The sequence below is a fragment of the Gopherus flavomarginatus genome, chromosome 15 (genome assembly GCF_025201925.1).
Source record: "Gopherus flavomarginatus isolate rGopFla2 chromosome 15, rGopFla2.mat.asm, whole genome shotgun sequence".
In the NCBI taxonomy this organism is placed as follows: Eukaryota; Metazoa; Chordata; order Testudines; family Testudinidae; genus Gopherus; species Gopherus flavomarginatus.
This window is the reverse complement of record NC_066631.1, coordinates 22,935,024-22,958,367: the sequence shown is the minus strand read 5'-3', so window position 1 is coordinate 22,958,367 and position 23,344 is coordinate 22,935,024. Positions and strand designations below refer to the sequence as shown.

The 23,344-nt window shown below is 42.8% G+C and overlaps 1 protein-coding gene across 1 annotated transcript in view; it reads left to right on the top strand.

Moving 5' to 3' along the window:
• LOC127034560 (transmembrane protein 132C-like) overlaps positions 1 to 23,344 on the top strand; it is a 244,410-nt gene that overhangs the window by 203,059 nt on the left and 18,007 nt on the right. The window lies entirely within an intron of this gene.

The window sequence follows — 23,344 nt, the reverse complement described above, 5'->3', positions numbered from 1 at the left end:
TGTAAAGGCACAGACGGGAACTAGGTTCCTCAGTGAAGACATTGTTGACTTTTAGTGGAAGTTGAGCGTCTAACTCCCATTTGTGCCTTTGAAAATCTCTCTCTTTTGGGTCTACACTGCAAAAAAATGGCCAACGGCACCAAGTCTCAGAGCCTGGGTCAACCAACTGAGCTCACACGTCTCGCACTACTGGGCTAAAAATAGCAGTGTAGCTGTTCGGGCTTGGGCGGGAGCCCAAGGTCTGAAATTCTCTCCCCAAGCCTGAGCCCAAACATTGACGTGCTGCTGTTAGCCCCGTACACCGAGCCCTGCGAGGCAGTCAACTGACGCAGACTCCGAGACACTCTGCTGTGGATAGCAATAGATACAATAGTGACATCTTGGTAACAGATTCACATAATTGTGTTGGTGTGTGAATTCCTGGGTTGGTATGTTAGCTCCTTTACCCTTGTGCAGAGAGAAAACACAAGGCCTGTGCACCATTTTTAAGTCCCATGTAAGCCCTCAAAATAGGGCTTAAGTAGTGCATGGTCCTTGTGCAGGGGTGAATTTATCCTTAGCTCATAAACTGTAAACTCCTTGGATCAGGGATTGTCATGTATTATATGATTGTCTGGCACCAAGCACCAGAAGCCCAACCTTTAAGCACTACTGCAATATAAATGTTGTATAATATGGCATTGACCCCATTAGGCCTACGATATGCATCTAGCAAGGCAGCACCTGTGCAGCCACAGGGATTTGCAACAGATTTATTCAGATCATTGGTGTCTTGTTAAAGCAGAAGAACCCCTGTGTACTTGCAGCATCCTACACTTAAAAGCTCACAACGATGCACTGTGGTGGGATTCATGTTGAGGTCTTTATTACAGCCACATAAACACTGCTCCCGATTAATTTATTGTGATTACCTTCATTAGAATAAATATGAAATGAGTTAATTCTTTAATGAATAATCATTGAAACAGTTTGCCATCTTCAAACCAAGAGGACAGAGAAAAGAAACCAGGTGGGCTCAGAAACTTAGTCACTCTTTGAAATAATGGACAGATGACAGCAGCAGGAGGCCTCAGAGCCGGTGCACAGGGCCTTTGTGCAGATGTTCTTGTGCCTCCAATGGATCCCTGGGATCTGTATAGCTAAGGGATCCAATGGGCTTGGGGGAAGAAGGCTGTTGCCTGTAGAAGAAACAGAGTCACACAGAAGTTGTTGTTCATCCTCACCAGATGATGTCCATCTTTGCAATGACAGTAGAGTGACGGCCAAAAATATATTAACAGCCCAGAGTAATTATTTGATGGGTTGAAGAAAATATCTGATTAAAAATTGAAAGAAAAAAACAAACTCTCCTACCAAAAGAGAGCCCCCTTCAGGCTATTTAATATCAGTGTTTCATGAGCAATTGCAATTCTCAAAGCATTTGATGATCTGGAAAGGACAATGTTGTCTTGAAGTGTTATGTCCTATTAGCATTTCGAGCTCTACTCTTAGGCCTGGTCGACATCTAAAACTTGGGTCTCCCGAGCTATGTCATGCAGGGCTGTGAAAAATTCACATCCCTGAGCAACGTAAATTAGCTGACCTAGGTTGATGGACCTAGCTACCACTTCTCAAGGGTGTGGATTTACTACAATGGCAGAAAAACCTCTTATGTCTCTATAGTTAAGCATCTATGCCACAGCAGTAGCATTTGTAGTGTAGACATACCCACAGGCCTTTTCCCAAAGACTTTTGTCTCTACAACAAGCATTTTCCAAGAGGAGGCTTTTTGCATTAGTTCAGTTTTATAGGTGAGTTCTAAAAGCCCATCTTTCTAACTGCTCTGAGGTTAAAGTTAAATAAAAAACTGGAAACTAGCACTCAGATGTTTGTTGGAGTTGAATGGAGGAATTTTTGAGATGTAATTTCTTCCTCTGATAAAATGTTCTGAAATGATTCAGATTAGTAGAGAAGCTGTTGTTACTTTCAGAAAAATGTGCAGTGCACCTGAGGGGATGTATCTATCACATGCAAATGTTAACTGCTATAAATAACAGGACGATAGGGCTGGACAGGACCTTATGGGTCATTGTGTCCAGTCCCCTGCTATCAGAGACAACTCTCTTATATAATCCCATTCATAGACTCATAGACTCATAGGTCAGAAGGGACCAATCTGATCATCTAGTCTGACCTCCTGCACAAGGCAGGCCACAGAACCCCACCCATCCAATTTTATAACAACCCCTATCCCAGGACCGAGTTATTGAAATCCTCAAAAATGGTTTGAAGACCTCAAGCTGCAGGGAAACCACCAGCAAGCGACCCGTGCCCCACGCTGCAGGGGAAGGCGAAAAACCTCCAGGGCACCTGCCAATCCGCCCTGGAGGAAAATTCCTTCCCGACCCCAAATATGGCGATCAGCTAAACCCTGAGCATGTGGGCAAGAGTCACCAGCCAGCACCCAAGAAGGAATTCTCCGCAGCAACTCAGTACCCATCGCATCCAACATCTCCCCGCAGACCATTGAGCAGACCTGTCTGGTGGTAATTCAAGATCAATTGCCCAAATTAACGATCCTATCATAACATCCCCTCCATATACTTATCAAGCTTTGTCTTAAAGCCAGGAAAGTCTTTTGCCCCTACTACTTCCCTCGGAAGGCTATTCCAGAACTTCACTCCCCTAATGGTCAGAAACCTTCGTCTAATTTCAAGTCTAAACTTCCTAATATCCAGTTTATACCCATTCGTCCTCGTGCCTACATTAGTACAAAACTTAAATAATTCCTCTCCCTCCCTAACGTTAACCCCCTTGATATATTTATATAGAGCGAGCATATCCCCCCTCAGCCTTCTTTTGGCCAGGCTAAACAAGCCAAGCTCTTTGAGTCTCCTTTCATAAGGCAGTTTTTCCATTCCTCGGATCATCCTCGTAGCCCGTCTCTGAACCTGTTCCAGTTTGAATTCATCCTTCTTGAACATGGGACACCAGAACTGCACACAGTATTCCAGATGGGGTCTCACCAACGCCTTATATAACGGTACTAACACCTCCTTGTCCTTGCAGGAAATACCCCGCCTGATGCATCCCAAAATCGTATTTGCTTTTTTAACAGCCATATCACATTGGCGACTCATAGTCATCCTGCTATCAACCAGTACCCCAAGGTCCTTCTCCTCCTCCGTCGCTTCCAACTGATGCGCCCCCAACGTATATCCAAAATTCTTATTATTAATTCCTAAATGCATGACCTTGCACTTTTCACTGTTGTATTTCATCCTATTTCTATTACTCCAGTTTACAAGGTGGTTCAGATCTTCCTGAATAGTATCCCTGTCCTTCTCCGTGTTAGCAATACCCCCCAGCTTCGTGTCATCCGCAAACTTTAGTAGCACATTCCCGCTCTTTGTGCCAAGGTCAGTAATAAAAAGGTTAAATAAGATCGGTCCCAAGACCGATCCTTGAGGGACTCCACTGGTGACCTCCTTCCAGCCCGACAGTTCACCTTTCAATACGACCCTCTGGAGTCTCCCCTTTAACCAGTTCCTTATCCACCTTACAACTTTCATATTCACTCCCATCTTTTCCAATTTAACTAACAGCTCCCCATGCGGAACCGTGTCGAACGCCTTACTGAAATCTAGGTAAATTATATCTACTGCATTTCCTTTATCTAAGTAATCCGTCACCTTCTCAAAGAAGGAGATCAGATTGGTTTGACACGATCTACCTTTAGTAAATCCGTGTTGCAATTCGTCACAATTACCATTGACCTCTATGTCCTTAACTACTTTCTCCCTTAAAATTTTTTCCAAGACCTTACATACTACAGACGTCAAGCTAACAGGCCTATAATTACCCGGATCGCTCTTATTCCCTTTCTTAAAAATAGGAACTACATTAGCAATCCTCCAGTCATACGGCACAACCCCCGAGTTTATCGATTGCTTAAAAATTATCGCTAACGGGCTCGCAATTTCACGCGCCAGTTCCTTTAATATCCTCGGATGGAGATTGTCCGGGCCCTCCGACTTCGTCCCATCGAGCTGTTCAAGTACGGCCTCTACCTCAGTTGCCGTAATATCCACTTCCATATCCACATTCCCGTTTATCATCCCTCCATCATCGCAAGGTTCCTCACTAGTCTTATTAAAAACTGAGGCAAAGTACTTGTTTAGATGTTGGGCCATGCCTAGGTTATCCTTAACCTCCATTCCATCCTCAGTGTATAGCGGCCCCACTTCTTCTTTCTTTGTTTTCTTCTTATTTATGTGGCTGTAGAACCTTTTACTATTGATTTTGATTCCCTTTGCAAGTTCCAGTTCAATGCGGCTTTTAGCCTTCCTCACTTTATCCCTACATATTCTGACCTCAGCAAGGTAGCTTTCCTTACTGATCCTGCCTTCCTTCCACTCCCTGTAAGCTTTCTGCTTTTGTCTAATCCCCTCTCTGAGTTGTTTGCTCATCCAGTTTGGCCTACAACTCTTGCCCATGGTTTTTTTCCCCTTTCTCGGGATGCAGGCTTCCGACAGTCTCCGCAGCTGTGACTTAAAGTAATTCCAGGCCTCCTCCACATTTAAATCCACTAATTCCTCCATCCAATCCACTTCCCTAACTAATTTCCTTAACTCTTTAAAATTAGCCCTCGAGAAGTAAAAAATCCTAATCCCAGATCTACATTTGTTTATCCTTCCATCTAGTTTGAACTGAATCAGCTCATGATCACTCGAACCAAGGTTGTCCCCTACCACCATTTCTTCTACGAGGTCCTCACTGCTCACCAACACCAAATCTAAAATGGCATCCCCTCTGGTAGGTGCTTCAACTACTTGATGAAGAAATCCATCCGCTATCACATCCAGAAAAATCTGACCCCTATTATTCTTGCAAGAACTCGTCCTCCAGTCTATATCTGGGAAGTTGAAGTCCCCCATAATCACACATGTCCCCTTTGTGTTTACTTCATTAAAGACATTAAAGAGGTCTCTATCCATATCCCAATCCGATCCCGGCGGTCTGTAGCACACCCCAAGCACTATCTCAGGGGATGCTCTAGTTGCTTTTTTACCCAGTGTGATTTTTGCCCAGACAGATTCTGTCTTGTCCATTCCATCGCTTCTTATTTCGCTACATTTAATTTCATCATTGATGTACAAGGCTACTCCATCACCTTTGCCTTTCTTCCTGTCTTTTCTAAACAGCACATAGCCTTCAATACCCGTGCTCCAGTCATGAGTACTATTCCACCAGGTTTCGGTAATCCCTATAATATCCGGCTTCACTTCCTGCACTAGTAACTCCAGTTCCTCCATCTTGTTACCTAGGCTCCTCGCATTAGTGTACAGACCTTTTAATTTTTGGCGTTTGGCGTCAGTGACATTCTTTCCCCCGTCGTGCGCAAACTTTCTACCACCAGCATCACCCGTTACTCTGGTTTCTACTCCACTATTCCTCCTTGGATCAAATCTTGGGGTTGCAAGGGTATCTCCGCTCACTTTGTTTACTACTTTACAACTAGTTAGGTTGTTTTTTCCCACTACTCTTACTGAAAGGCTGTTCAAGAATGTCACTCCTCTGATGGTTAGAATCCTTCTTCTACTTTTCACTCTAAGTTTATTCACAGCCAGTTTATTCTTGTGCCAACCTTGTCTCTTAGTTCAAATAACTCTTCTCTCTGATATGTTTATACAGAGCAACTAGATCCCTTCTCAGCCTTCATTTTGCTAGACTCTTTTAACCTACTCTCATAAGATAGGACTTCCATTCCCCTGATTATTCTAGAGCTCTTCTCTGCACCTTTTTCAAGTGTGAATTCATATTTCTTGAACACAGGTGACCAGAATTATACAGGATATTCCATTTGAGATTTCACCGGTGCCTTGAATAATGACATTAATGCTTCCCTCTTTCTATTGGAAATATCTCGCCTGATACATCCTAGGATCACATTTGCCTTTTTCATGGTAGCACCACATTGGTGTCTTATAGTCATTCTCTGATAGACCTGGCTGAATTGGTCATTCTCCTCCTCTGTCATTTCCAACTGATGAGCCCCCAGTTTATAGCAGAAATTCGTGTTATTAGTCCCTAATTGCATGACCTTGCCCTTCATACAGCCCATTTCTGTTACTCCCGTCTTCAAGGTCCTGCATAATTTTCTGTTTCCCTATGTCTGGAAGATACCTCCCAACTTTGTGTCATCAGCAAATTCCATTAGCACACGACTATGTTTTGTGCAAGGTAGGTTGGTTCCAAGACCAATCCTTGAGGAACTCTACCACAGGTTGAACCTCTCTAGTCCGTCACCCTCAGGACCTGACCAGTGCCAAACCAGAGAATTTGGCGAACCACGGGAGGTCAATATTGTAGTGAGCGGGTCTCTTTATTTTTATCTCGCCGAGGTGAATAAACTGAATGACACTTGCAACGCTGCCTATCCAGGGCTTACCAGCTCTCTTCTTAACAAAGTGTTAGTGTTGTTACACAATTTTACTGTATTGGCACAAGAAAATAAGTAGATAAAGCATAAAAAACATAAAATCATGCCGGACCATAGATGTTGCTGGACCAGAGAGTGCCAGACTAGAGTAATCTCCCTTAAGCTTAATAATTCTCCTTTTAGCTTAACACATTCTCATCTTCCTTTTAACCAGTTCCTCCTCCATTTTACAGTTCCTGTACTAATCCCCATCATCTCCATCTTTAATAATAAAGCTAGTTTAAAAAAAAGTTGCAGTGAAAAATTCTGAAGAAAAAGTTTTCATCTAAAATTTTTCCTTTAAAACACTCCAGCTTTCATTGGAAATTCTGAAGAATTGCATTCTACTTTATATCAAGCTTTTTGCTTTGATTCAGTTTTCAAAAACCAACCCAAAATGAAAAATGCAGTTGAAAACTGAACAAAAATATTTTGAAATTTCCCATCCATTCTCTACCAAATAAATCAGTGTCATTTTCCTGTGAAAAATTTCATTTTGGATTTTTTCAAGCACAGTCTTAGAATTGAAAAATGTCGCTCTAATAAATAACAGACTCCCGTGGTTACTGGGAAAGGAAAGTGGCATCTTCAGTAAGGGTGATGTGTGTGTGTGCACGCGCAGAGTTCATACTGAAGGAAATTTCTTGGTTTTTCTGAGGAGCTCTGTATTGTTTTAAATTCTATCTTATTCTGGGGGCAGGGGGGGTGGGGTGAGGGAAGGGAGCAATCCAAATTAAAGTCAAGTCTATGGGTATTGAACAGCCACTCCCCTATGCTGATTCTGTTTGCTCCAACCCCTCCCACCGTCTCCCTTCCTTAGTCTCTCCAGCTCATCACCCTAACATAACCCCAAGGAAAGGAGTTAAATAACAAAGATAAAATAAAATACAGTTATAGAACTAACATGACTTTTGCAGCCATCACATTGTTTTCTCTGCTTGTTTGTTCTTTCCCGTTCCTCTACCCTTTGTCTGACGAGCCTGTTTAGATGGTAAGCTCTTCAGGGCAGGGCCCGTCACTTGCTCGGTTTGTACAATAGCTAGCACAAGGTGAACACGTTCCCTTGGCCCCATTGGCACTATTGTAATAAACATGATCAATAAAAAAAGTATGCAAGTCTATAGTGGAGCCTGTGCAGCGAACTAGAACTATTTGACTATAAAAAAAAAAATGCAGGGGCAGTAGGAGATTGACAAGAGCAGTGTGAAACTCAGAGATTTCACCCTGTTGGAGTTAATACAAAACATTTTTCACGTGGTTTCAGCCCGTATGGAATTTGCATTAAGCTTTGCATTCAAACAGCTTAACAACGGAAGCTGCAGGTGATCAGCACTTCTCAGGATTTGGCTCTGGCAATTAGTCACCAGATAATTAAATAGCCCCTCGTATGATTCAAGCAAAGAGCAAGTAGGTGATATTTCTTCCCTGTGATTTGAAGTGCCGTCAGAGAAAAGCCCATTTGCGTTCATTTTACAATGCCCCAGGTTCGACTGCAGTGACATGATTCCAGGTAACAGGGCATAGTGGTGATCTAAAAATAGAACGTCTGCAAGTAGCACGTAATTCTTTCTCCAATTATGAGACTTGTCTCTGAGTTGTTCAGTGTCCTGCCTTGATCTGCTGCCTTTCTTTTTTTTACCCCTTCAGTTTCAGCTTCTGCCAGCATTACAGCTCCTTTGCTCCCAAATGTACAGTTGATTTCATGAGTTATAAAAGTGCTCGAGTGCTCCAGACCTTCACACAATGGTCCTGATCTTTTAAAGGTGGACAAGAAATTTATTATGGCACCAAAATAAATCAGCCAAGTTCTACTTTGATCTATGTATCTGAAACCATTAATAATGATTCCAGCTTCCCAATCCCAGGCATATTTTAATCTCCTGGAAACCCAGGAAGAATTTACCTGCTCTTGTGAATCCTTCCACACAGCTCATTTAGGAGCAAATATGAGTTGGCTTCAGAGGGGGTCTGCTCACAGCTTGAACAAGGGCAGGTCCACACCAAGAAGAGCTGAGTTTGGGGAGCTTGTAACCCTTTGTGTCAGTCTCGAACTAAAGAGGCTCAAGCTGAGGATATTTCTCCAACCTGAGTTCATCTGCCCTTGTATTCTAGTTGTACAGCAATGGCTCCGTTTATTCCAGAAGCTACTCTAAGCATTTGGTTTGGGGTTTTGTCATTCTTTGACTAGCTTTCTTAGCATTGCTAAATGAGCTAAGAGCTGGTAAGATTATACTAGTGCACTCTATTGCTATTGTTATTTATAACTGGTATGGCTGTAGGGCCCAAAGGCCCCATTCAGGATCAGGGTTTCGTAGTACTACACATGATCCCTGCCCTAAAGCACTTACAATCTGATTTCTTTTTATTTACATTTACGCATTGGAGAAGGTTTCAAACCAAAACCATGGATCCAAACGTAATGAATATGGATTCACACATTCAGAACCAATGGTCATCACTGTGTATTGAATTGGAGCCTTCAAAACCAAAAGCACAAGATCCTAAATTAAGGGAGAACTTTAGCAGGCTCTTAGTCATACTGAGACCAATCACGAGAGGGAGACCTAGTCACATGGACAGGGCTACTGTATTACACAGTTATGTAAGAACTTTTAGAACTGAATCTGAGTTCAAAATTCAGATTTCCCAGCAGTCCCTGTTATAATGGTCTAAAATAACCCCCAAGATCAAAACATCTCTAAACTTTGGGGAGTTGAAAATCTGGCTCAGAATTTTAGTGGTTCAGGCCCAGCCTTATTGCTGACTGTTTTGCTAATAGTAAAAGTATTAATAACACTGTTGGTGTTAAAGATTTCAAGCTGATAGTCATGAGATTTATTGGCACTCACCAAGATCACAGTATTTGCCTAAAGACGCATATAATTTTCTCAGAATATTGCTGATTTCAGTGGAACTACTCACAAGAGTAAAGTGACTCAGCATGCATGAGTGTAGGAAAGGACCTTCTGCAGATTTTTGCTAGTTGTAATGGAAACACAGCTTTACAAAATCAAATCCATTCTGATAAAAGAGACATGATCCCTTTGCTCAGATGCCTGCTACTCATTTGTGTATCCATTCAGATTAAAGCAGCCTGGATGCTACATGCTGTGTAACCCAGCAGAGTCTCATTCTAACAGTAAGACAGGGAGCAGTTTTCCTAAGCAGATCAGTGAGTAATTGTGCACCATGGGGGTTTTTGTTAGGGAAAGCTTACTTTTAAAATTTTGTGGCTTGAGACGTTGCCAGACTCAGCTCATGGGGGAAAAACCATCAACAGTAGTGCATTTTTTGGAAGATATTTGGTTATTCATTTCTTTAATACATCCACCCTGGAATGATGAACTGTTTGAAAGCCTTCCGTTGCATTCTTTGGCTAACTACCAGCATGGTACCCTGCTCCACAGTATTTTCAAAGGTCAGATACATTTTAAATCTCTTCCTTTTATTTTATCCCATTAATTTTATAGAAGGGGATCCCAGAGACAGATGCATATATTTGGGAATATGTTCCCCTGTTAGCCTCATCCACAGGCATTTTCAGAAAGAGCTGCACAGTGCTCCTTCTTGCTGACATTAAATTCTAGTTCCTCAACTGGGTGGCTAAACTGCAGGAAATAGGAGACCACTGGGCCTTGAGATCTTATCCTGGAGTCAATGGCAGGGCCTCATCCTGTAGGAGCTCATATTGAGTTCCTGAATGTCTCCACATGAGCCTTGTCAGGCAACCAGATACCGCGGTGATGCTGCAATAGATGTATAGATGGTCCATCACCTCATTGTCCAGCTGCTAAGCAGATAGTTACCTACTCGGTACTGAATCTGTGGTTGTACCTACAGACCGCAGAGTCACCTCTTAAGCCCTATACCTGAAGCATGGGGTTTAGACCCCAGCACCTTTTGTTCCCCAGCACCTTCTGTTCCAAAACCAGCCCTCTATTACTTGAGCTAAGGGAGAAGATCTCTTACTTTATTACCTCGTTATGGGCTACCTCTGAGAGGGTCAATGGAGTCACACATGCTGGAGCAAGGCTGATATTCCATCCCTTAGAGGAAAGTGGTGATGTGTTAAACACACTAGCCAGTACAGTATTGTGCCGTGTGGAGAGAGAAATGGATGTCGGTGTATGACTCTCATTGGTGGGCACATTACAGTGCTATAGAAATACTCAGGCTAACCAGATCATCAGGAAAAGGCCACAGTAGCTAGCATACACCCAACTGCCCCAGGGTTAATGTAGGGCCTGCTCCTGCTCCCAGCAAAGTCAGTGGGAGTTCTGCTATTAACTTAAATTAGAACAGAATCCAACTCCTCTAAGAGCCAGTTTTCTGGCCTTGAACATAGCTTGGGACACTATTCATCTCAATTCAATGGGACTTTATTGGCATGACAAGCTAGGCAAGTGATGCCAAAAAAAGACTGACCCCTCAGGTACTGGTGAGGAGTAGGAAAAGTACATTCAGGACATACCTACGTGCTGTGTTCAGGGTTTGAGCTCTTTGTCCACTTGTCAGCAGCATCCAGAGGCAGGTTGCTATGAAGCATGATGCCATCTCTGTTATCTCAAGAGTTTCAAAAAGTCCAGTTCCTTTAGAAGACTTGGCACATCTTGGACGCCCAGCAGTTTCTTCTCAGGCCTTTAACCTGCTGCTCAGGGAAGGAAAAGAATCCAAACTGGCATTGCATCTCGGCATAGAGACACAGGCTTTGTACAGGACTCTACTGCAAAGTCTTCAAGCCTGGGAGGATTTAAAGCTGCACATTATATTTTTAGTGCAGGAGATGGGAGAAAATAAAAACAACTGACTGGCAGGAAAGAAGCAGGTTGTTCTGGCTGAAAATAGCTGGTCAGGAAGAACAGGAGGTTCCAATAAAAACCTCTTACAGTGAATATAATGTGATTGATTTATGAATCATCTTTTACTTAAGTCAAATAAAATTCTGTCTGGAGTTGGTTAGCTGGATGTAGTTGCTTTAGAGCTGAACTGCAGGCAGATGATTAGTGTATGGATGAAATGTATAGTCTTTCTAACTCAAGACTATAAAACTAGGGGAACTTTGCCAACGAATGGGGTTTCCACACAGCTGGTGTGGTGCTGGACAGACCGGATTTTGAACAATTGCTTCAATGCAATGTTTGTTAATCTCACTTCAACTGGTGAGAGTGCTGCAAAGCTCAATGAAATTATGAGGAAATCAGTGCTAAACTTCTGGTGCTACCAGCTCTTTAAACTCTTCTGCCCTCCTGAGTTATGATTTGTTAGTTGCTACTAATCCACTGTTCAACAGGGATGGCCATATTTCCAACTGCTTCATCCCAAAGTACAGCATGGATTGTGTTGGTTCCTTGGGGTTTGTGTGTGGCGGGGAGGCGCGGGCTTTTTACAGGGAAAAGTTAGGGTTTCAGTTGAACTGCAGTACACATTCTTAATTTGTATTTATTATTTGCATTACAGTAGCATTTGGATTCCTCAGCTGTGATCAGGGCCCATTGTGCTGACCACTGTACAGACACATAATAATAGATGATCCCTGCTCCAGGGTGTTTACAGTCTAAATAGAGAAGACAAGTAGAGGTAATAGTAGTAGCTTCCCCATTTTACATGTGGCACAAAGAAGTGAAATGACTTTCCCAAGTTCACAAAGGGACTCTGTGGCAGACTCAGGAACAGAACCCAAATTTCTCTGAGTCCCCAGTCAGTGCCTTGACCATGACACCATCCTTCTTCTCGGATATTTCTTCCTTCCTCTGCTAATAGGGTGTGTTCTTGTGATTCAGATGCAAATGAAAAACTCTAAAAACAGATAATAAATAACAAAGCATGGGAATACTTCTGATAATGCTGGTCTAAAGTCCCATTACTCTCATGCTTTTCTCTGAGCAAATCTGACATGCCACGTCGTATTTAGAACAGAACTGCAAATAAAAAATTCCTCCCGTACTTTTAAGTGTCTCATAATGTAATTGAATCAATATACATCAGTACAGCAGAGTGTCAGAAAACTAGACTGTACTGCGGACTTTCTTCTGATGCAGTTCCAAAAAAAATGCCAACAGACTGTGGCGCTTTTAGAGAAGAAATTATATTACTAGAGACACAGAGAGAAAGGGAACAGAAGAATTTGAAAAAGCAGGAGCCTAATATATAAACACAAGTCTCCAATCATCAGCCTCTGTTTAAATTGAAACTCACAATTGGTTTAATATGAGATCCTGGAAGTCAATAGTGAAAGGTGTAAGTACACCAGCAACCCATAGTATGCAAAGACCTTCCAGACATCCAAAGAAACATTGGACCATATAATTGCGGAATTCTCTCCATGTCATCTCGTGGATTCATTCTGCTCACTAATTGTGTGTCATTATAGAAGACCTGTACATCATAAATGAACAATCAAAGCGACATGGCAGTAACAACTCTTACCACAACAGTAACAATAACAACACCTACAGGAAGTGCTCCAAAATCAACTTCAAAGCTGCAAAATCAAGACCTACACAGACCCCAGCCTTTGTAGCAAGGGAAGGATAACAGAGTTGTTAGGAGGCTCCACTACTTTCTCCGAACTTATATGTACTGTGCTATTGAGCCTCAACTGATGCTGCTGCAGTTAAGGATCCTTTATATTTACCCTCATTTCTCCCCCCTTTCCCACCCAGTGGGGTTAAAATCATATGCTCTTTTTAAATTACACTATGAGGAAACCTGCCATACAGGCCATCAGCATGGTTGTGAATCTGTCATTGGCATGAGACTTGTGACCCAAGGGAAAGGTGTAAATCATTGAAGACTTACTTTTTGTAAAGTCTCAAAGCAGCAAACAATGCTGCAGTTCCCATTCAAGTTAGCAGATGTGATTTGGACCAGTCTTAAGTTTAAAGAAAGGAACAGTCTCTGTGCTCACCTTGGTGACCCCGCACTGCCATGCAAGAAACTCACATTCGCTTTGTGCGTATAGTCTGTCATATCCCTAGCGAGCAGGACCAATCGCTTTGCATTTGCACCCTTTTCAGAAATGGTTTGACTCTAGAGTGCACAGCACAAGACAGATTTTTGGTTTGTTTGCTAATGTTGGCTTTGGAGGGTTCACATGGCTTAGAGAGACTGCAGTTCGGCTTCAACATGCTGGTCACTTTGGAGCAAATACATGCCCTGCAGTCTCAGCTAGCCATCAGTGACCTCTCTGCTGTCTTCGGTCTGTCATAGCGAATGAGATACGGTGAGTTAAATGTTCCACTGCTGCACTGCAGATCTGCCAGCAGTCTTTGTAATGAGATTAGGGAACGTACAGCCCTTTCCATAAGAAACGCTCTGAGAGTTTGAGAGTTTTAACCTTTGAGAGGTTTATAGGTAATTTTGTTTATTCTAACGATAGTGTGGAATATGCAGAACCTTCCAAACTAAAGGGTTCTAAATTGCTTCATGAACGATGACCCTGATCTCTCAAGATTCTCCACGCCTTCAGTTCTAAAGGCCCAATCCTGAAGTAATTTGTGCTGGTCATTGGGAATGTTTCCCGAGGATCGATCCCGAGGAAAGAAGCCATTTTGCATGTACAGCATGGCAGTTATGTGCAGGCACACTGCAACGTTCCAGCATAGACTCCTTTGCCCATTTAGAACTACAGACGGAAACTGTAAGAGGGGCAGAATGTTGGCTTAAATAAGTCATTAAAATATAATCATTGCCCAGTTCTCTAATTATCCTTTCTAGGTTAGGAATAGTTACGGTCTCTAACTATTCTGAGTCTGTTTTATAGATGGGTGCTAGTTAAAGGCAAACATTCTCAGTCTCGCTCTTGTTTGTAGAATGATCAAATAGACTCATAGACTCATACGTCAGAAGGGACCAATATGATCATCTAGTCTGACCTCCTGCACAAGGCAGGCCACAGAAGCCTACCCATCCACTTTTATAACAACCCCTAACCCAGGACTGAGTTATTGAAATCCTCAAAATTGGTTTGAAGACCTCAAGCTGCAGAGAATCCACCAGCAAGCGACCCATGCCCCACGCTGCAGGGGAAGGCGAAAAACCTCCAGGGCCCCTGCCAATCCGCCCTGGAGGAAAATTCCTTCCCAACCCCAAATATGGCGATCAGCTAAACCCTGAGCATGTGGGCAAGACTCACCAGCCAGCACCCAAGAAGGAATTCTCTGCAGTAACTCAGTTCCCATCCCATCCAACATCTCCCCGCAGACCATTGAGCAGACTTATCTGGTGATAATCCAAGATCAACTGCCCAAATTAAACTATCCTATCATAACATCCCCTCCATATACTTATCAAGCTTAGTCTTAAAGCCAGATAAGTCTTTTGCCCTTAGGACTTTTCCAACAGCTAGGATCCTGTGGATGTTAAATCTCGGTTATTGCCTTTACTTCTTACGTGCCTTCTGTATGGGAGGAGCTTGTGGCCTCATTTTTAGAGGCAATGAACACCCACAACTCCAACTGATGTCAGTGGGCCACACTGCCAATTATCAACTCTTTTGGTTGTTGATTCATTTTTAAGGACCCCTTGAATGCAGCATTAAAAGGCTCTGAATGTATTCTGGGGATTATGAACAGCTCAAAGCTGAAGCTTTAGCCCTTCTCAGATGCACTGTTTTTAGCATGAAAGCATATTTTTCAAATGAACCTTATTTAAGTCTCCACTGACCAGTATCCATTCTCAGTATTGAACCTTACCTTGGTTCTAGGTGCAGCACAGGCCTAGAAATAAACTGATCTGTTCTTCAGCAGACATCTCTCTTTTTCCAAGAGTCAGATATCTACTCCTCAGAATCATGGGCCCAATCTTGGAATTCCTACTTGGGGGTGGGGTCTCGTGGAACAACTAGTAGGACATAAGGTGGATTTGGTGGAGAACCAACCTTATGTGAAGATCCCTAAGACTTTCATAGGGATGAAGCCTATAGAGTCATATACAAATTACTCTCAAAACCTATAGAATGTAGTAGAGAATTCTCTCCTTCCAACAGATGATTTTAAAAAATAATAATCCTATAATATTCTGTGAAAGGATATCAAACTTTATTAAATTCTAAAGGATAGTTCAAAAAGTCTATAGAAGGGTTACCATTGTCTGTTAAATTCTATAGGGAAGTGCTTTTCAACCTTTTTTGATTTGTGGATGCCTAAACTTTTTCAGATGGAGATGTGGACCTTTTTGGAAATATTAGACATAGTCTGTGGATACCGCAGGGTCTGCAGACCACAGATTGAAAACCACTGTTCTATGGTAATGATAACCTTTCACAGATACCTTACACATAGTTTGCAGACCCCAGGTTGAAAACCACTACTATAGGACTTTTCCATAAGGGTTGGAGTCTTCCATATTTGATACTGCAGTTCCATATTTCCAGGAGTGACTTCAATCAGATCACTTAACCTCCTTGAATTTCCCCTTCTGAAAATAAGGGTAATGATACTTTGGTAAAAGCTATCAGATCTATAAATGAAAAGTGTTATATACACCTCTACCTCGATATAACGCAACCTGATATAACACAAATTTGGATATAATGCGGTAAAGCTGCACTCCGGGGAGGTGGGGCTGCGCGCTTGGCGGATCATAGCAAGTTCGATATAATGCGGTTTCACCTATAACATGGTAAGATTTTTTGGCTCCCAAGGACAGCATTATATAGGGTTAGTGGTGTAATTGCTAAATGTTGCTATCTTTTATTCTTTATGCTACAAGTGTTTTCAATGATATCTAAATTTAAAAAAAAAATATAAAAACATTTCTTTTCATTACAATATTTTTACAAAATCTTTTTAACATTTAAATTGTTCTCACAGTAACAGGCAAATGCCTATTTTAAACACCAAAACATAAGATCCAGGATCTCTAAAATGATGCATATGGTAGGACTCCTGCACCTGTGTGCTTCACTTTGTAGGATGGAGCCTAAAAATGGAGCAAACATGTCCTGATTCTTGCCCTCCATGGCACCACAGACGTGCTCAGGCAGTATTTAGTTGTTCCCCTTTTCTACACGGATCTTTAAGCTGATTTGCCTCCTTTCATCTTACAATGGGCCAAGGCAATCATTTTTCATCCTGACAGGGAGATTCCAAAGAGCAGACAGATGAATGTAAAAATATAAACTTGACTGGATTAGATGCAGTGATTCCAGACTTTCCATTAACTGATGGGAGTTGAATTGGGTTCGTGAAAAATAATAAAGTGGATCTGTCTGATAGGAGATCCCATTGAACATTTTTAATCTCTGCAGCTGGACCCTGCCGCGTTCTACCATGGAGGGTTGAGGTGTGGGGATCTGAGTTTGATTTCACACTGGCAGAGACTGCGGTCAAGGTGGAATACAGCATCCTCAGAAGTGATCTCAGTGACTGACTCAGGAGGCAGTTTTGATGGCATCTGAAGGAAGGCTGTAGATCAACTCTTTTGGTTGTTGATTCATTTTTAAGGACCCCTTGAATGCAGCATTAAAAGGCTCTGAATGTATTCTGGGGATTATGAACAGCTCAAAGCTGAAGCTTTAGCCCTTCTCAGATGCACTGTTTTTAGCATGAAAGCATATTTTTCAAATGAACCTTATTTAAGTCTCCACTGACCAGTATCCATTCTCAGTATTGAACCTTACCTTGGTTCTAGGTGCAGCACAGGCCTAGAAATAAACTGATCTGTTCTTCAGCAGACATCTCTCTTTTTCCAAGAGTCAGATATCTACTCCTCAGAATCATGGGCCCAATCTTGGAATTCCTACTTGGGGGTGGGGTCTCGTGGAACAACTAGTAGGACATAAGGTGGATTTGGTGGAGAACCAACCTTATGTGAAGATCCCTAAGACTTTCATAGGGATGAAGCCTATAGAGTCATATACAAATTACTCTCAAAACCTATAGAATGTAGTAGAGAATTCTCTCCTTCCAACAGATGATTTTAAAAAATAATAATCCTATAATATTCTGTGAAAGGATATCAAACTTTATTAAATTCTAAAGGATAGTTCAAAAAGTCTATAGAAGGGTTACCATTGTCTGTTAAATTCTATAGGGAAGTGCTTTTCAACCTTTTTTGATTTGTGGATGCCTAAACTTTTTCAGATGGAGATGTGGACCTTTTTGGAAATATTAGACATAGTCTGTGGATACCGCAGGGTCTGCAGACCACAGATTGAAAACCACTGTTCTATGGTAATGATAACCTTTCACAGATACCTTACACATAGTTTGCAGACCCCAGGTTGAAAACCACTACTATAGGACTTTTCCATAAGGGTTGGAGTCTTCCATATTTGATACTGCAGTTCCATATTTCCAGGAGTGACTTCAATCAGATCACTTAACCTCCTTGAATTTCCCCTTCTGAAAATAAGGGTAATGATACTTTGGTAAAAGCTATCAGATCTATAAATGAAAAGTGTTATATACACCTCTACCTCGATATAACGCAACCTGATATAACACAAATTTGGATATAATGCGGTAAAGCTGCACTCCGGGGAGGTGGGGCTGCGCGCTTGGCGGATCATAGCAAGTTCGATATAATGCGGTTTCACCTATAACATGGTAAGATTTTTTGGCTCCCAAGGACAGCATTATATAGGGTTAGTGGTGTAATTGCTAAATGTTGCTATCTTTTATTCTTTATGCTACAAGTGTTTTCAATGATATCTAAATTTAAAAAAAAATATAAAAACATTTCTTTTCATTACAATATTTTTACAAAATCTTTTTAACATTTAAATTGTTCTCACAGTAACAGGCAAATGCCTATTTTAAACACCAAAACATAAGATCCAGGATCTCTAAAATGATGCATATGGTAGGACTCCTGCACCTGTGTGCTTCACTTTGTAGGATGGAGCCTAAAAATGGAGCAAACATGTCCTGATTCTTGCCCTCCATGGCACCACAGACGTGCTCAGGCAGTATTTAGTTGTTCCCCTTTTCTACACGGATCTTTAAGCTGATTTGCCTCCTTTCATCTTACAATGGGCCAAGGCAATCATTTTTCATCCTGACAGGGAGATTCCAAAGAGCAGACAGATGAATGTAAAAATATAAACTTGACTGATTAGATGCAGTGATTCCAGACTTTCCATTAACTGATGGGAGTTGAATTGGGTTCGTGAAAAATAATAAAGTGGATCTGTCTGATAGGAGATCCCATTGAACATTTTAATCTCTGACAGCTGGACCCTGCCGCGTTCTACCATGGAGGGTTGAGGTGTGGGATCTGAGTTTGATTTTCACACTGGCAGAGACTGCGGTCAAGGTGAATACAGCATCCTCAGAAGTGATCTCAGTGACTGACTCAGGAGCAGTTTTGATGGCATCTGAAGGAAGCTGTGGCCTGTCTTCCTGGGCCAAGAGAAGAATTGACTCCATGTGGAATTAAGGGTGGAAGAGACACCAAAGTAGTAAGTTCTGAGGGGCCTGGAAGACTGCAGGTCACTTAAAAACCTTAGGGCCTGGTTCTGCAACCCTTAGTTTGAGTGGCGCTTAGTCACATGTGTAGTCTTATTGGCTGTAATGAAGCTACTTGCATGAAGAGGTACAACTCAAGTACTGCAGAACCCATCATCATAAATAAGGTGTATATTCATCTATTTCAAAACCTTTTGCCATGTTTTATGGGTAATTAGTTTATATAGACTGCAGAGGAAATTGAAGCTTCATGAAGCCATAATGGAAACTTTGAGAGACGTTAATTGAAGAACTTCCCTTAAATACCCAAGCACCTTGCCAGGAGCCTGACAGGACAGCACAATCTGGTTTGGAACTCGCTGGAAAGGAGGAACCCATCTAAGTTGTGCCTTGTTAAGAAAAACTTGTCTGTGGGCCCAAGTTCTTCAACACTGCATCTGTGGCTTCTTCACTCTATGAGGCCATCACCCAAAATGTCACAGGCGGTTTTGCATCACTAAGAACAGATTGAGTGAGAGGCAGGAATAGGAGAAAACCACTCTCTGTGACATATGGTCTCCTGTCAGAAACGCAAGCTGCTTCTTCTCTCTCCTATTAAAACTGTGAGTGACAGTGGGGAAAGCCAGTGTCTGGAATAGAATGCAGGTTAGGACTGTGCAGGCTATTTCACATGGCTGCTGATACATCTCTGTCCTGTCATGCAACATTCCTGCTGTTATAGCCTGGGCTTTATTCTGTGACTTATCCTGAAGTGAATCAGATTATCTGGTGGCCTGTGCTGTCATCAAATGATATTTGGAACATCAAAGAGTTCATCAGGCACGGAACATTGAAACCAGAGTTAGGTTAGGGCCATGTAATATGTGTCTTTGTCTAAAGTGCAATAGAGAGGGGAGATGATCTAAAAAATAATGAGGCAGTATAGTCTACCTGTTAGAGCAGTGAACTGAGACTCAGGATTTTCAAGGTGTTTCTCCAGCTCTGCTACTCATTCGCTGTGGCCCTGGCTAAATCACTTAGGTGACGTTTTTTCTAAAGTGCTTCTAATTTGAGTGGCCTCATGTTTAGATGCCCAGTTTTAGACACCTAAGACCAGATGAACGGCGCTGAGCACACAAAACACGGACTCCTGCCAATGATGTCTAAAATTTGGCCTCCAAAATTACAAGTGACTTTTGGTTATTTGTGGCACCTTATAGACTAACAGATGTTTTGGAGCATGAGCTTTCGTGGGTGCATGCATCTGACGAAGTGGGTATTCACCCACGAAAGCTCATGCTCCAAAACGTCTGTTAGTCTATAAGGTGCCACAGGACTCTTTGCTGCTTTTACAGATCCAGACTAACACGGCTACCCCTCTGATACTTGGTTATTTGTGTTTCCCTTCCTCAGTTTACCAACCCACAGAATAGGGATAATAGTAGTATCCTGCTTCTCAAGGGTGCTATAAATCGTTTGAAGGACACCATGCTGTAAATGGAAAGCATTACTGTGTATTACCAGCTTGCATTGGTCTTGGTAATGAATTCTCTGAATATCTGTCAAACTCTTTTCATTTGTGATCTAATCAAGATTCACACCTAGTTTTCTGGATGCAAAAGACCTAGTGCATTCAGCAGCCTGTCATCAGCTAAGCTTCTAATAGGTGCCTACTGAATTCTAGTTCTGGCACATCCTACTTTCTAGTTATGAGAGCCAGACAGTGTGGAAGGCAACTAACAAGAACTAGAATTTGAACTGTATCTCCTGTGAGGGAGGGTGTTAATATATCTTCACTAGCAGGAAGCCTTCCCAGGTCCAGTAGGTTAATGGACGCAGGCAGGACACCTACAGCTATCATAATGAGACATTTCTGTTCTTTACATTTTCAGTTCCAGGGCTTTATAGCTTGCAGGCTGCTTAATTAAGGCTAAGCCAGACAGACTTTATGATGTACACCAGGAACTGGACTGGTACCTTGCGAACTGGTGGTGCTCAGAAACTTTTACAAATGCCATATTAAAAGCTTCTCTCCTTTTTTTTTTCATTCCTTGTCCTTTAGAGCCCTGGCAGTGTGGGCCAAATTTAAAGCCTGTTTCCAGAGGTGAAAGAAGCTTGGGGAGAGTGAAGAAGCTTACATTATGCTAAAAGAGTCCATTCATCTCATTAATTTCCAGGCCTTTTACAAGTCATTCTTTCCACAGCAGGGTTACACAGATCTGAAATGGAGCAGATAAGTTTTTGATTCCAACTGTCTTTCAAAACCTAAGAGTCTTGGCTGCCATTTGACACAAAATTTGCCTTGCGACGTGTCTGTGGCCGACTGTATCTTAATATAAATTGCTCCGGAATCTGTAGAGCCCTTCGTGGATACAAAATTTGTATTCACATCCATCTGCGATCCGCAAATAGGGCCCACAGATATCTGCAGATATGCAGGGCTCTAGGAATCTGCAACAGAGGTCAAAGCCCCAAGACACTCCTCCCTGGTGCCTCCTTCTCTGTAGTGGAGGCAGCATTCCCTTCCGTGATTTCCGAGTCCAGGTCAGAAGGTAGTCAGACTCTGCGTGAGGACACTAGGCAGTATATGCTATGAAAGGCCTTCATCATCCTGCAACAGAGCTTCACTGCAGGATAACAGCCTCAGTCTGCTAGCAAGGGAGAAGTATGGGGTCTTGTCTGTGTCCAGGGCCCTCAGTAAAGAATCCCCTCTATATTCATTACAACCAAGTTCTGTTTCTGCTTTATTAGCAGGGAGCTCGCATTCCCTTCCAATCCGCAAAGTTCCAGGGTACTACAGCACAGTTCTCAAAGCGGCCACAGGTCATGCTCTGGGGGGGATGATTTGATGGTTTCTGTTCCAGGCTGCCAGCTCGCTAAAATGTGGTTTGTCACAGGATGAAACCATCCAAGCCACTTGGAGCCTAAGTGGCCTTTGTTAGAAGGGAGCACAAAAAATAAAGCATAGAGAAAGGAAGCATCTGAGAAATTTTGCTTAGCCCTGGCTTTTCATCTCTCTCTCTCTCTTTTTTTTTTTTTTTTGTCTTTTTGGTCTAAAGTTAGAAAAATAACTAGGGAAAAGTAGCTGTAATGCCAACTTTAATAAGGAAGGAAAGTGCTGAAATGGCATCAGAGAGCTCCTTAAAATTCAAAACTTTTCGCTGATCTGCTGCACCGAGTGGAGCAGATCATTTGCGTAAAGGTGATGGCTAAGCGGGAGCTCTCTTCATCATCTCTCACCTTTTTAGATGCAAGAGATAAAAGGACGTTTCAAAGGGGAAATGTTTTCACGGTGAAAAATGTAAACACTGGAAGGTGAGGAAGGGGAGAGAGACTGATATCACCTGTTCACACAGACAGTCTCCAGCTTCTCAACTTCTGTCCTGGGCTCAGTGAGTTATTGTGGACCGGAATCACAGATGATGGGTGCTAGTCACATTGCTTAAAGCACTTCTGGAAGGTGCTCAGATACCACAATACAAGAAATGGACTAGAACTTCCCTGTCGCTATGCCTGTAGGGAGGTTAGAAGAGTGGCTGCAACATGCTTAAACGTACCTGACCTTGCCTAGGTGTGGCAGCACAGGCATCCGCATGGGCTCGCCGCCTGAGAAAAAACTCAGAGTCTGGGGCGGGCTTGTACAGCCCCTGCTGAAGTCCATGCTACCCTGGCTTCAATGCTATTGCTAACTCGAGCAAGCGAGGTGAAAGCTAGCCATCCCAAGTACAAACCTATTGGGAATTAGGGTTCGCCGGCACTGAGCCCCTGACTAGCTAGCTCCCTAGTGAGCACCAGAGAGAACACGCAGCTGAATCACGCTTTGCTTGCAGCAAAATCACCTGATTGGCCAGACCTCCTGATTGGCTGGAGGAACCACCAAGCGTCCTCTGAAGCCCAGCAGCAGCAGCGTTAGGCCAAGGGCAGCTCAAAGCATCATCCAGGGCTGCAGTAGTCCCTGCTTGTTCCCAGGCCTGCTCCTGCCCTGCCTCGCTCCCTGTAACCCAGGTCTGACCCATGGCTCCAATTCCTGTCTTCAGTTCTGGCACTTGAACTCTGACCCTGAGCTCCTACTCCTGCTGTAACCACTAGGCATGACTCCTGCTTTAACCACTCTGCCTAACCACACACGCCCCGGTCTCTGACACAACCTGCCTGAACCTCAGGGGTATGTACACAGGGCAGCTAGCACGTGCCACCGCCGCTGCTCCTGCTCCTGCAGATACGCTACTATTTTTAGCCCACTGTCTCGATGAGAGCTAGTCCGGGTATGTCTACGTGAGCTGAGAATCGCACTCCTAGCTCATCGTGTAGACATAGCCATGCATAGCTTCATGGGGACGACACTGAATTAACCTAATGTCTCTGCAGAACAATGACCGGAAGACCAGTTTAAACCCATCCCAAAAATAGGATGACTGGGATCTGCTTTCCAGCTAATCTGTGATCTATGGTAGCCCGTTCCTAGGTGACTCAGTCACACCTAGCAGTCCCCTGG